A 13,298-nucleotide genomic window follows, 5' to 3' on the forward strand; every position below is an offset into this window, starting at 1 on the left:
TTTCCTTCAATCATCTCATTCAATTCGAAATCCAGCTTAACCACATCTACAGGATCTTCCCTCCCAGGAAGATAAATTATTTCTTTGCCTGTTCCTGGACTTTCATTCTCCCTTGAAATCTCATTGAAAAACATTGTTGAATCATCTACATCCCTGGAATTTGTACCATTCTGTGTGAATGGGTACTTAACACTATCCTTCCTTTGGAACCAGGATCAATACCACTCTGAAATGTACTACACATGGACATATATGAAGTCTGAGATCTCTGAGTAAATCTGGTCTGGTTCTCAATTAAAGGGGTAAGGGTGATGTGAGGTATACTCTCAATAAACTGAATCAAAGGATTTATTCCCTCCATCCCTGTCCTTCCGACATTTCCAGAAGTATTCATTGATGAATTTACTCCAGTAGGAACTGTTAAAGTATGTGTCTCATCTCCTCTTGATCCAGGCTTATACATGGAGATTGCAGGACTAATTGCAACTGGAACAGCTATGCATCTGCAGAACTAGGAACACAGAAGCTAATACAGCCATTAATTTCTGAGCTTCCTACAACTATGGGGCTTAGGTATTAGAAACAGTAAAAGCACCAGGAATACTTATTTCTTATGTCTCTCCCGCTATTATTTTTGGGATAATGGGAACAAGGGAGCTCACAGAAACGCAATCTCCCAATTTCTCTCCCATCCCAGCCAGACTCATACTCTTTGGGGTGGTAGCTATTCCAGAATTACTATTCAGACTCACAGAATGCATCAATCAATTGTTGCTTACATTGTATGAGGGTGGACATGCAGATAACATGTTGTGTATACATGAAAACATCACTAGAATCACTGTTGCTATTTTCCTTTGCACTCCCTATTTTATTTCCCCTAATATTTCTTGCTTCCTTTTCTTCCCTTTCTCATGTTCTTCACTGGTCACAGCAGGATCTAATTTAGTCCCCTCTATGATATCCATTCTCCATTGCGCCTGCTCTGCTTCCCATCTAACATTGGCATAGCTCTTTACTGCTTGACAACTTTACCCCTGATAGTTTTTCTTTTCTTCAGAATGTGATGCACATACCCAGGCATTAAGTGCTTCAAACTGTGCGGGTCTAGGGAGTGGTTTCATTTCATTAAGGACTCGTCTCAGATTTTCAATGATACTCAGATTAAATGTGCCATAATGTGGGAACATCAATGCACCCTCTTTCTCAGTTATCTTATGCCATTGACTCAACCAAATACATGTGTGGAGCCCTACATTTCACGACCATATAATGACCTGGTGTGCCATCCAGAGCTGCCTCTTCTTTCTCCCACACTGGTATCCTCACATCTCCCCTCACACAATATTCAATTTAAAAATTATAAATCCTCATCCAACTGGAGCAACCAATAACAGCGCAACACTCTATGACACAATCGACCAATAACAGCATGGCACTAAACCAACAAACCAATCCCAGTGTGACACACTGTGACGTTTTTTTCATTCCTCCCAGTGGCTCACCCACTTTTACAATTTTGGCAAACATTACAGTACAAGTACAGAAACAAATGCAAAGCAAATTTCAACAACTTTGTGTGCTCCACTAATGAAACCAATAGTACTCAGTCACACAAGAAATGGTTGGAGCAACATTCTGTGGCATCCCCTGACTCACGCTCGAGCAAAACCACCCGGATTAGTGTAGTTTCATCCCTGCTCAAAGGATCCACTACACAAACCATATCTCACTCTCACACAAAGATATTGTCTCTATCTTAATTGTGTAGCTGATGTTACCTCACAACTAACCATATAACACAGTGTATTCCACACTGAATAAATTATTAATATGTCGGAATCTTAGACTACATCGTGCCTGCAAATCTGTTCATCTATCATCATCAAGTAATTCCACACTCACACAACAATATAAACCTCACCACATCACACCGCACAATTTAAAAAAAAACACCGCAAGCTAAACATAAGTAATTGTAACGCGAAACCCTTTTAATACTTACTGTCCGTTGTTAACACCTTGTTCCAATTCTCTGGGATACAGATCTACTCCAAATAGGAACATGCGCTTCAGCATCAGGAAGAGACTTAACTAAACTCTGGAACTCTACACAAATTCAACTGCCTCTCTAACTAACCATCCTACATGCTACAAATTTGCTGGAAAGGCCTACTCCACATAAATGAGAACACACTTTTTTGATGGACTTTGAAGTGAAGGTTTGAATAAAGGGAGTTAATCATTTTAACATTTGACTAACTTGGGAAGGCCAGTTAACCTCACAAAAAGGACCAGATACCATTATCTAAGTTCAAATATTTGTTAACCAATTTAGTTCAGTCAATCAATATGCATGACATCAAAATATAGGTAAAGATGTAAAATCATAAATGGCAAGCTGAGACATCACAATAAATTCCTGTCTCAAAAGATATAGGCCAAAATAATCACAATCACAAAAATATAGACTATGGACTAGAAAATAATGATCCATAGATGATCGGAAAAATTGTCTTCTAAACATCAGAGTTACAAGATTCTACAAAGAAGTATAATCTAGAAACAAATGTTTGGATCAAAAAGTTTCAGAAAAGCAAGAAGGTTTCAGGAGGATGAAGTCCTCATCCAACGGCTTTTAATAAGGAGCAAATGTTTTGCCTCAAGCTTTGCACTCTGGGCAAAAAGCATGAACAGGTCTGTACTCCCCAAAACAAAGAGAATCTACTCTTCTCAGAGGATCAAAGGAATCTGCCAAATTTCTATCAATGAGAATATTAATAAGAGACACAAAGGCTTCAGGAACACTCATGTCTTTGTCAATGTCACCAGTAGCCAACCACATCACTCAGCCTAGTTTCCACTGTAACACCTTCCATTCTTTTCATTCCACAGTAGTCCAGGCTGATAGGGCAATCTTGAACATCTCCAGTGTCTGGTACGAATGAACAAAGGTCTTCATGAGCTTGTTAAGACCTTGCAATTCTAGCCACAATTCCTTTCCTAGACCTCACGATTGACAAACTACTAACGTTAAAACAATTCTCCTTTCTGTAACTAATGAGCTCATGAGAGTGCACCTGCAAACGAAAATTACCAACCAAACAAAATACATTTCAATTCCAACACTGAATGTCTTAATTCAAATTCAGTTATGTTTGCTTATTAACTGTATTTGAATTAAGCTAATACATGTGCTTATACTTGTTTACTTTTAGTTATTAATAATATGCGCAGCTACTGACTAAATACACTCAAAATATAAATGTAGAATGTGAATAATGTTCACGTATTGAAATTTCAATCAAATTGTATTGATTTTGATGATTACTTACCTTCAACAGTTAAAATATTAATCCATGTTAATGACATTAGTGCACACAGCAAATATAATGTCAAATATAAGTATATAATTGTGCATGTGTGACGTGAAAAGGGGGAGCCTAATCTGCATGTCTCCAAGTGCCTGTGGGCTAAGAGATATGAGGGAGAGTTGCTCCTGATTAAGAGGCTTCACCATCCACATCCTTGCCTATATAGTGAATGTAGAAGAAGGCTAGAACGCCTACCAGGGGCCCCACTTTAAAAGACATGAAACTGACAACCTAGCCTCTGGGCTTACATGTTGTAATGTGTTGTATAATGCCTTTATGTAAAATAAACTACTTGTTTTCTTCAAAAGAGAAGTATTGAGCTGGACAATGGAATTATTGAGCTTCTGCGAGTGGTCTTGAATTCTAAGCTTATGTATCCTCCTACTAACCTCTCTGAGAAGTCTGTGACTTCTCACCATCACTACCGCGGAGAGTCAAGTGATAAAATGGTTGTACTTAGCTCAGTTTGCAGAGGCATAGTAGGACAGACCCTTGGACAATAGAGTCAAATGAGTCCAGAGTCGCGGTTCTGACCCAGGAGCCCCTACCTGCCTTGTGGCCCCCTGAAAGTGGTCTGACACAAGTAAATTGTACAAATGTGTCCACATACTCTGAAACAGATGTTGTTTAAAATTTCACTCATTCAGCTATTAACCCCATTTGGAGTGTAGCCTTTGGTATGATATGCAATTGGTAGTACAGCAACTGTGTCATAGGCCCCAATGCAAGCATAGTAAAAGGGCTCCCACATACTCCTCCTCATTGGGTTGTAAAAGTCATACTGGAGAGCCAGTGTGCCCCTCTCATCACTTATCTACTGTGTCGCTGTTCCTTCTTCTCCTATGCTGTTCTGACAGCTTCATCTGTCAAGCGTTTGTGTGTGTTGTATCCTAGAATAGAACTCTCCTCTAAGTTGATGAAGACGTGAGAACTCAATATGTGTTTTATGATTGCAAGCGCAAGATAATGATAAAGTGTTTCACGTGATTAGATTAAACATTTACCAGGTATCAACAATACAAGGTATAATCATATGAAGGATTCATGATGAAAAAATTTGAATGTCTATTTGTTATTTTAGTTTGTTATCCCAGGTAGTCAGACTGCAAGTTATTTGAAGGAATTAGAGGTGGACGAGCCAGACTTGAGCCTGCAGCCTGATCTGGGTCAACTCAAGGTCCTGTTGGAAGCTCGAGCCTGTAACGAGCCGAGCTTCATGTGACTCCTGCTTGCCAACCTCTCTTTACCCTTATGCACAAAGAGGTAAAACAGAGCATTATTTCAGCTAAAAAGGTGAAACAAATAAATACCCATTTAGTGGCTTATTTGTACAAATTGAAACCAGAGAACCTGGATTAATCAAAGTGTCCATGCTAAATCAAATTGTGTGATTTTAGGCAAATATTTTATGTTACAAATTATCCTTTCTCTTAAACATTGCATATGAAATCATCTTCAAATATGCGAGTTCAGAATACCAGCTGTACAAAAAACAGTTGGGTAGACTGTAATGTTCCTCTAGCTAAATGAATCTGAGTCACATACAGTGTTCTCATGACAACAGTCTTACCACCTAGTTCACTAATGGCACTCATGCCAAGGTGAGGAAAGACTGGTTCAGAATGTTTAAAAACGATCACTTTTAATAAGTACTTCTCAGTGCAGTGATGCAATATGAAGGATCCATGTCAAAGGTTCCACATGTTAAAGAAATACACTTTTTTTTATTTTGGAGTTTTGAAGCAACATTGTCATATTTAAGTAATGTTTGTTGCATGATTTTCATGCCAAACATTTTCAGGACCTGGCACATGCACAGAAGAGCCAAGCCAGACCTTTGGCTCCGCTGTATCTCCATTCGCCCTGCTAATAGGTTGGCTCGCCAGCCTATAATAGGAAAACTAGTTAAATGGACTTTTAGAAGTACACGAAGTGGTACATATTTTGTGTGGGTGTTCTTCAGCCGTGAAAGCCTCACCTGTGACTGGTTGTGACCCCGTCCTACTACAGGTTCAGCAGCATTGGCCTGTTGAGGTTTTCCACAACTTCCCAGTAGAGGAGGAGACTTCACCTTATGGCTAAACTCAACCTTAAGCCCTTCTAGTTTCTCCAGTGAAGAAACATTCAGGTCATAATAAATAAAGTGGGCCACGTAGCCTGTACCAGAGACACATTTGTGAAAATTAAGGTATTAGGTGATATACACTGCACTGCAGCCCTAGAAACACTGTTGTGAACTACGTTGTCAAACTCGGGCGGCACTCAGCCTTACTCTTAAACCGCCAGTAAAGGGAGGTGCACCCCAACACCTCGGGGTTATAGCAGGAAAAGTCAATCCAGGATTCCTTGACAGATCCTTCTAGAAGAACGTGCATCCGCCATGTATCATGCAATTGATTTGTCTTTAGAGCAGTGAATTAAATGGGCAGATACTGTCCGGTATGGAGTACCTGCACCTCTTTAATTTGAAGAGGAGAGTACTTACACTTCTCAGCTCTGCTGCAATGCATTTAATGGGAGAGTGCCAGTACCTCTCAGGAACAAACAACTGTTCTAAATAATGAGTGCCTGCACTTCTATATTTACATTTAAAACACTGCCTTACAGCGACAATAATACACGCTGCTTTTTGTGTGTGGAATGAATGGAGAGATATCTTGTATGTTATCTCTAATTATATGCCATTGACAATATGCCAACCCAGAAGTATCAAAACCATTTGGAAATCGCTCGCCACACTCAATAGGCACACTGACCCAGCTTCGTTATTCGCTCTGTTGGCAGAAAGGACGAAATTCCACCACACTTCCAGTATACGTATCAGGGCAAGGGCCTGTGGCCCAACACAGCCGGTCCGAGAGGGCACTTTAATTATATGCGATACCCCAGTTGCTGCCATTGGGAATGTTGTCTTGTTTATAGTCTACTGATTACTCACAGACATTTAATCAGCTGGGGTGGTTTAACGCTCACAGCGCATTACTGTCACCAGCCCGCTTAATCACTAGCTTCGGCCACGATGGATTTTTATTAGGAAATTGTCCCCCAGGCTCGCTGACAGAATTAAATGGCGGGTCTGTTGAAGTGCGACCCTTCCGCCATTGATTGCAGGTTCCTCCAAACTCGGGATCTGGCCGTGGGGTATATTTGTTTTCTGTCATTAGCTTGTGTGAAAAGCTCTCAAAGAAAAGGACAACAGACCACCGCAGCGCTGCCGTAGCGCGGCCCAGAGACACTGCTAGATGATCGGTCACAAAGATAGAAACTGAGCGAACATAAAGTGGAAGTTGTGTTAATTTAGAGAGGCTCGGTGGTCGACCACTAGACACAGTTACAGTGTTTCTAGGAGACAACTTGTAAGCCTGAGTGGACTGAGGACAAGTAAGCCATTCACCGTTTCGGTATTTTTTGACGCGAAGACATTGGGGCATATTTACAAGCCCCAGCGCCAGTAGAACGTCACTGTTTGTGCTCCGGTGGCGCTGTGCAATGCACTTATTTACAAGGCGACATTAATCCACGTTTTGTGGTTTAATGAAACCTTGTAAATACAGCTCCTTCACACTCAGCACTGTGGACTATATTTACAAGGCCCTAGCTCCTCCTTGAGCCACATTAGCGTAGTTTTTTTTACGCTAATGTGGCTGAAGGAGGCAATTTTCGCCGTGTCATATTAACAAAGTGGCGCAATGCATGCATTGCACCACTTAGCAACCACTTGCACCACATTATGCCTGTATCAGGCATAATGTATGCAAGGGGGGTGTTCCGGCGTAAGGAGGCCTGCAAAAATGGCGCAGTGAAATCTACAAGATTTCACTTCACTTATTTTGGTGTCAATTGTAATGGCAGCTCAATGCAAGCGTTAAAGTGATGCACCCATTGTAATCAATGGGCCTCCTTGCACTTTGCTGCATTAGCATCAACATTTTTGATGCAAGTGCAGCAAAGCGACATAATAGCATAAAGAATGTTGACGTTATTTTCCTAACATGTGCCATGGCACGCCGTATTGTAAATATTGGGCAACCATGGTGTTAATAGGTGGGGGTAGGGGCCCGCAAGAAAAGTGGCGCATCGGGACCAATGCACCACTTTCTTGAAAATCAGGCTCTTTGCGTGGAAGGTGCGTGCAATGGGTGTTGCTGTGGATGTTCCACAGCAACACCCATTCCATGTTGATGCTGCCCCAGATGTACAAGATTTCGTAAATCTGAGACAGCGCCAAAAACTAACGCCACCCTTGTTTCTTGCTCTTTCTATGTGTGCTCCATTACCGCAGCTCACCTAGAATGAGAAAATCACTATTGAAGATTGGTTTTGTGCAGGAAGGTATCCCTTCCTGCACTAAAATAATCTCCCCCTCAATGCAGCCATCCTTGCACCATGGCACAAGGGTGGCTGTGTTGGCGCACGGCAGCAAATTTAGCGCCGGCACAGGGTAAAACACAGGGGTGCGTCATAGTCTTATTAATATGGCCCATCCCTGCGTTTCTAAAGTGACGCAGAGCCACACTGCCAATTTTGGCCCTGCAGTGTGCCACTTTATTGTAAACATGCCCCATAGTCTTGCAATAATGATTCAATTTCAGACATTTAGAAATGCATACTTAAGCGTGTGAGAAGAAGTTTGAGCAAAAATGTAATTCAGTTGAGATTATTAGGTCTATAGTTTTGTACTTCATGAAGTTGCAAAATTGATTCTTGTTTTTGTCCTCTTACCACAACATTGAAATTCATACAAATAAAACTGAATTCTCTCAATTACTGTTAGATTGCACTTTGCTTTTTCAAGAACTAAGTAAAAAAATGTCATGCTTCTTCATCAATTTTGCAGGTGTAGTCTTTTCTTGGTATGGCTTTTGGTTCTGTGCTGTTTGCGTGTTTATGTTGTGTTATGTTATGTTATATTGATTTGTATAGTGCACTAATCACCCCTGAGGGTATTCAGGAGCTTGGGCATGTGTGTAGTTTCTTATTCCCTAAGTTGATGATTTGAAGAGCCAAGTCTTCAGCTTCTTGTGGAACTAAATAAGTGAGGAGGGGGCTCCGATGTGTAGAGGGAGGTCTATTCATGTCTTGGGTGCAATCTAAGAGAATGAACATTGTCTTTTGTCAGTGTGTTTGACATAATGTGGTGGATGATAGTGATGCAATGGCAATGGTATTTAATATGGCAGTATGTGGTTGCAGGAATTGGTTTCATTGGATGTTGTGTGCTATTTTATATTAGTGTCTATTAGAACAATCTCTGTGGATGTCCTCCTAGAAACCAGAAATCATGCTAGGGGATGCAACATCTCTCTAGCCAAATTATCATCATGGAGCCGCACATGAGGAAATGTTCTGCCACAGAGCGATTAGCAGAATTTGGCTGTAAATCCAAGTTACAAGAGTAACTTGAATTCACCAAAATGTTGCCAATTCTGCCGACGGAGAGGAAGATTTAGCCCACCCCTAGCATAAAGTCAATGAGTGAAAAGAAAGGAAGCTTTGTTGTTGCCACTGTGAAATTCTTTATTGACCAAAGAACTCTCAGTTCTACAACCTTGAGACAATTTCAAAAGGGAGTGAGCGCAAGCTGGTACTGCCATTGCCGCTGCTAATCAGTTTACTTCCACAAACACAATGAATGAAAAAAATAGAGAAATACCTTTCCCAAAACACACAGGCAGGGGTGGCTTCCCCATTAGGGTGGAGGAGAGTTGCCCCTCTCACCAGCAGCAGAAGCTGCACAACCATGTTTATTATCATTTTGTTTGTTAAAGGGGTGGGGCCATGGGGTGAAGAGCAGTGAGGGGGGTGCACTGCGCACTCCCCTTAGTGCGCCTGTTTGTTTGGCCAGCCATCTTGGGCTGGCCAAGCACACATGCGCAGTAGGGTCACCACCCAGCAATACTGTACAGTTGCCAGGCTGCAGAGAGCCTGCACAGGCTCCCAGTCTGCCTGGGAGCGCCCTGGCTCGGCGCTTCCAGACAATCCTGATGCTGCCCTGAGCAGTGTCAGGATTGGCCGCAGGGCAGGCTGGGAGCCTGTGCCTGCCTACAGCGGTGGGAGCAAGAGGAGGTGCACGGTGCGGGAGCAGAGCACGTAAGTTTTTTATTTTATTTTTATATTTGCCACACTCGCCCCTTGTGACCGAAGTGAGCTGCTACTGCACACATGAACACCTTTAAAATGACTTTAAGAAATTAAAAAAAGTTTTATGTAGTTATTGTGTCATTGATGTGAATTGGGTGTCTTTAGAGCTTGTTTCACTCATATCAGTAGTCAGCCACCTGACACTCTCCTGTGTCTTTGGTGTTCTTCCATCAACCATCCGTTGTTAATGCTACTGGGAAGAGTTTGCCAGTTTACTTTTCTGAGGTGCCATTCTGCTGCTGGACTGAGTTACTGAGTGTCCTACTGTTGCAAATGACCATCTTTTGTGTTGCATTCCCTGAGATTTTTTTCCCTCCTTTGCTGTACCTCTTTTTGTTGGGTTTTAGAACGAACTCTGAACACTTTACTTCTGATAACTAGTGGTAAAGTGCTTGTGCTCTCCGTCTTAAAATGGAAAAATTGGTATACACCCAATTTTCACATTTAATTTACTTACAAGTCCTTAGCAAATATTACTACATGTACCAAGGGTCTATAAATTAAATGCTACAAGTGGGCTGCACCACTCATTGTGCCACCCATGCAAAGTAGCACTGTACTCCATGTCTTAGGCCTGTTACCGCAGACTATAGTGCTGTTTTAAATTGCTGTTTCAAACTGGAAAAATAAACCTTTTTGCCAGGCCTGCTCCTTCCTTTTAAATGCTTATAGTTCCCCCCAAAGGTAGACCCTTAAGGTTTTGTAGAGCAGGGTGAATGGTATTTAAAAGAAGGACATGTGTGCTTAACTTTTATGTGTCCTAACAGTGAAAAACTCCCCAAGTGTTTTTTCAGTGTAGAAAAGTTGACTCTCCTGAGCAGGCTAGCTTGGGGGTCTGGGGTTGTTCTCAGCATTCAAATGGCAGCCTGGGAGCTGTGCCCTCCTCCTTCCTAACTTCTGAAGATACCTTTCCTGTCACTGGAAAAATGTAGCTCGCACCTGGACTTGCTTGCCCTTTTTTTGTCCTTAGATATACTGGAGCCACACCTACGTAAGAGGACATAACTGACCAGAACCAGTCTAGAGCTAGACAAAGAAGGTGACCCCACATACAGGCTTGCCCTGTGTGTAAAAGTGGCACTCCCAGAATACTGTGAAGATTCAGAAGGAGGACTTCTCTGCTGTCTGAAGCCTTAAGGAAGAATGGACCTGCTTGCCTTGATACCAGGACTCCAAAAAGACCTATAGTGACACAACAAGCTTCCAGAAGCCTTCCATGCAAATGCATAGCTGACCAGCACAAACTTGATCTGCCTGGACCCTCCTACTGGCCTCTGCTGGAATGAGTCCTAACCCCCCAAGGGTGCCTTCGCAGGTCCTGGACCCTTGGCCGGTGTCAGAGTGTATTCCTCCAACCTAGATACTGCAAGAACTGGATTTCAGGTGAAAACAGCTAAAGCAGGTGTTCTAATAAAAATATTAATGAATATTCATGTATTCTGAGGATTTGTGTAGAAAATGTATTAACATAGAGAAAAATAATGCACACATTTGAAAATGTGTCCACATGAGTGGCCACCAATGTTCACGAAGTGTACTTATTATTGGCTTGTTAATATAAAACATGGAGCTTATTTTTGATTAATGTAGTAATATGTCATATTAACGGTTATGCATTATGTATTAGCTTTATTAATTGTAGGCCTTAACATAGCAGAGGTCTTGGCTTAGTTGCACGGCCTCATGTCGAGCTGTATTTCTGAACTGATTAATAAAATGTCTGTTTAGAGAATTAAAAATTGTAATTTTCCACTGTGCTGACCGAATGTGCTCGTAGGTAAAAATCTTTCTCATGAGAACCTCTTGCTAGAAGATGCTGTTCTTGTAAAATGTAACATTGTAAGTGTAATGTGTGTAAGACTGACTTTCTCATAAGGAGAACAATGGAGGCACTGACTGGAGTATAAGCTGCAACAATATTGTTACCTGACGAGCCGGATGATGAGGACATTACAAGAGAAGCCAATCAGTGACATGTGAACCGAGTACTAGTAGAAATTATAGATTTTATATTTTTGTTTTATTGGACAATGTGTGAACATGCGATCCCTTAACCAATAGCAACTTTGGAAGTCATTTTAGGAAATCTAACTTATCCGAATTGCACTAAGAAGAGATGCACCATTCTCCCCCATTCTTCCTGAGGGTTTACTTACCTCCATTCTTTCTAATTGCTTAAAGACTTTGGGGCATATTTATACTCTGTTTGCGCCGGAATTGCGTCGTTTTTTTTGCGCAAATCTGACGCAAAGCGAACTCCATATTTATACTTTGACGTTAGACCCGTCTAGCGCCAAAGATCTTGGAGTTAGCATCCTTTTTTAGCGTGGACACCTACCTTGCGTTAATGATATGCAAGGTAGGCGTTCCCGTCTAAAAAATTACTCCAAGGCATGTGCGCCTTATTTAAACTCCCGTGCAAAAATGGCGCACGGGAGTGGGCAGGTCAAAAAAATGACGTCCAGCCGCTTTTGCGTCATTTTTTAACGCCTGGTCAGGGCAGGCGTTAAGGGACTTGTGGGCTCGGAAGGAGCCCAGAGGTGCCCTCCCATGCCCCCAGGGACACCCCCTGCCACCCTTGCCCACCCCAGGAGGACGCCCAAGGATGGAGGGACCCATCCCAGGGAACTTAAGGTAAGTTCAAGTAAGTAATTTATTTTTTATTTTTTGTGGCATAGGGGGGCCTGATTTGTGCACCCCTACATGCCACTATGCCCAATGGCCATGCCCAGGGGACATAAGTCCCCTGGGCATGGCCATTGGGCAAGGGGGCATGACTCCTGTCTGTGCTAAGACAGGAGTCATTTCAATGGGGGTTGGGAGTAAAAAAAAATGGCGCAAATCGGGTTGAGGCCAATAATTTGCCTCAGCCCTGACTTGCCCCATTTTTTTACGCCCAAGCACCATTTTCCCCTACGCCGGCGCTGCCTGGTGTGGGTCATTTTTTTTGACGCACACCAGTCAGCTGCGCCGGCTAACGTCATTCCATAAATAAGGTGCCCGCATGGCGCTTTGGAATGGCGTTAGCCGGCGTTAAAATTTTTGACGCACAACTGCGTTGGCGCAGTTGTGCGTCAAAAAGTATAAATGTGGCCCTTTGCGTTTTCCTGAACTTTGGTGCTGAATCCTGCTGCCTTGCTGACCAAACTGATGTCCTGATGACGAAGACTATCTTAGCTTGCTGATCCAATTGAGGAGAGGTATACTGTTACGCATGTGTTTTGTTATGCCTATTTGGTTTTCCTTTCTAGGTACCAACCGCACTATTTTGATAGACCCATAGTTAGATGTTTTCTAAATTTGTGTTGACTAAAATGTTTTGCATGAAGCCCTACATGCTAATGCTAATCTGGTGTTAGATAAGGATTGCTCACTAATGAAAGTCTGCTATAGGGAATAATAGTCAATGTCTTTCCTTTGCAGAATCTAAATGTATGTGATATTGTTTGCGCAATTGTTCTTGTTATTAATTTGCACTGTAACCTTAGAATGTGTGGTTCAAGCTTTGATTAGATTACGTTTCTTTCACAGATTTGGACAGCCAGTGATGTTTTTGCATGTTTATCATTTGATTTTGAGATTGTCTTACATGAAATCAGCATTGTTAATATAAGGAAATAAATATTCTAACTTTTACATAAACGTGTGGTTATTCATGACTGAAAGGTCAAGGTGTGTGATAATTACTGACTCCAATTGATTACAACTGCTATTGATTATCATTGATTATTGATGTTACTGAATGGTTATTGATTATTGATCTGTATGTACTGAATCTATGGT

The sequence above is a fragment of the Pleurodeles waltl genome, chromosome 7 (genome assembly GCF_031143425.1).
Source record: "Pleurodeles waltl isolate 20211129_DDA chromosome 7, aPleWal1.hap1.20221129, whole genome shotgun sequence".
Lineage (NCBI taxonomy): Eukaryota > Metazoa > Chordata > Amphibia > Caudata > Salamandridae > Pleurodeles > Pleurodeles waltl.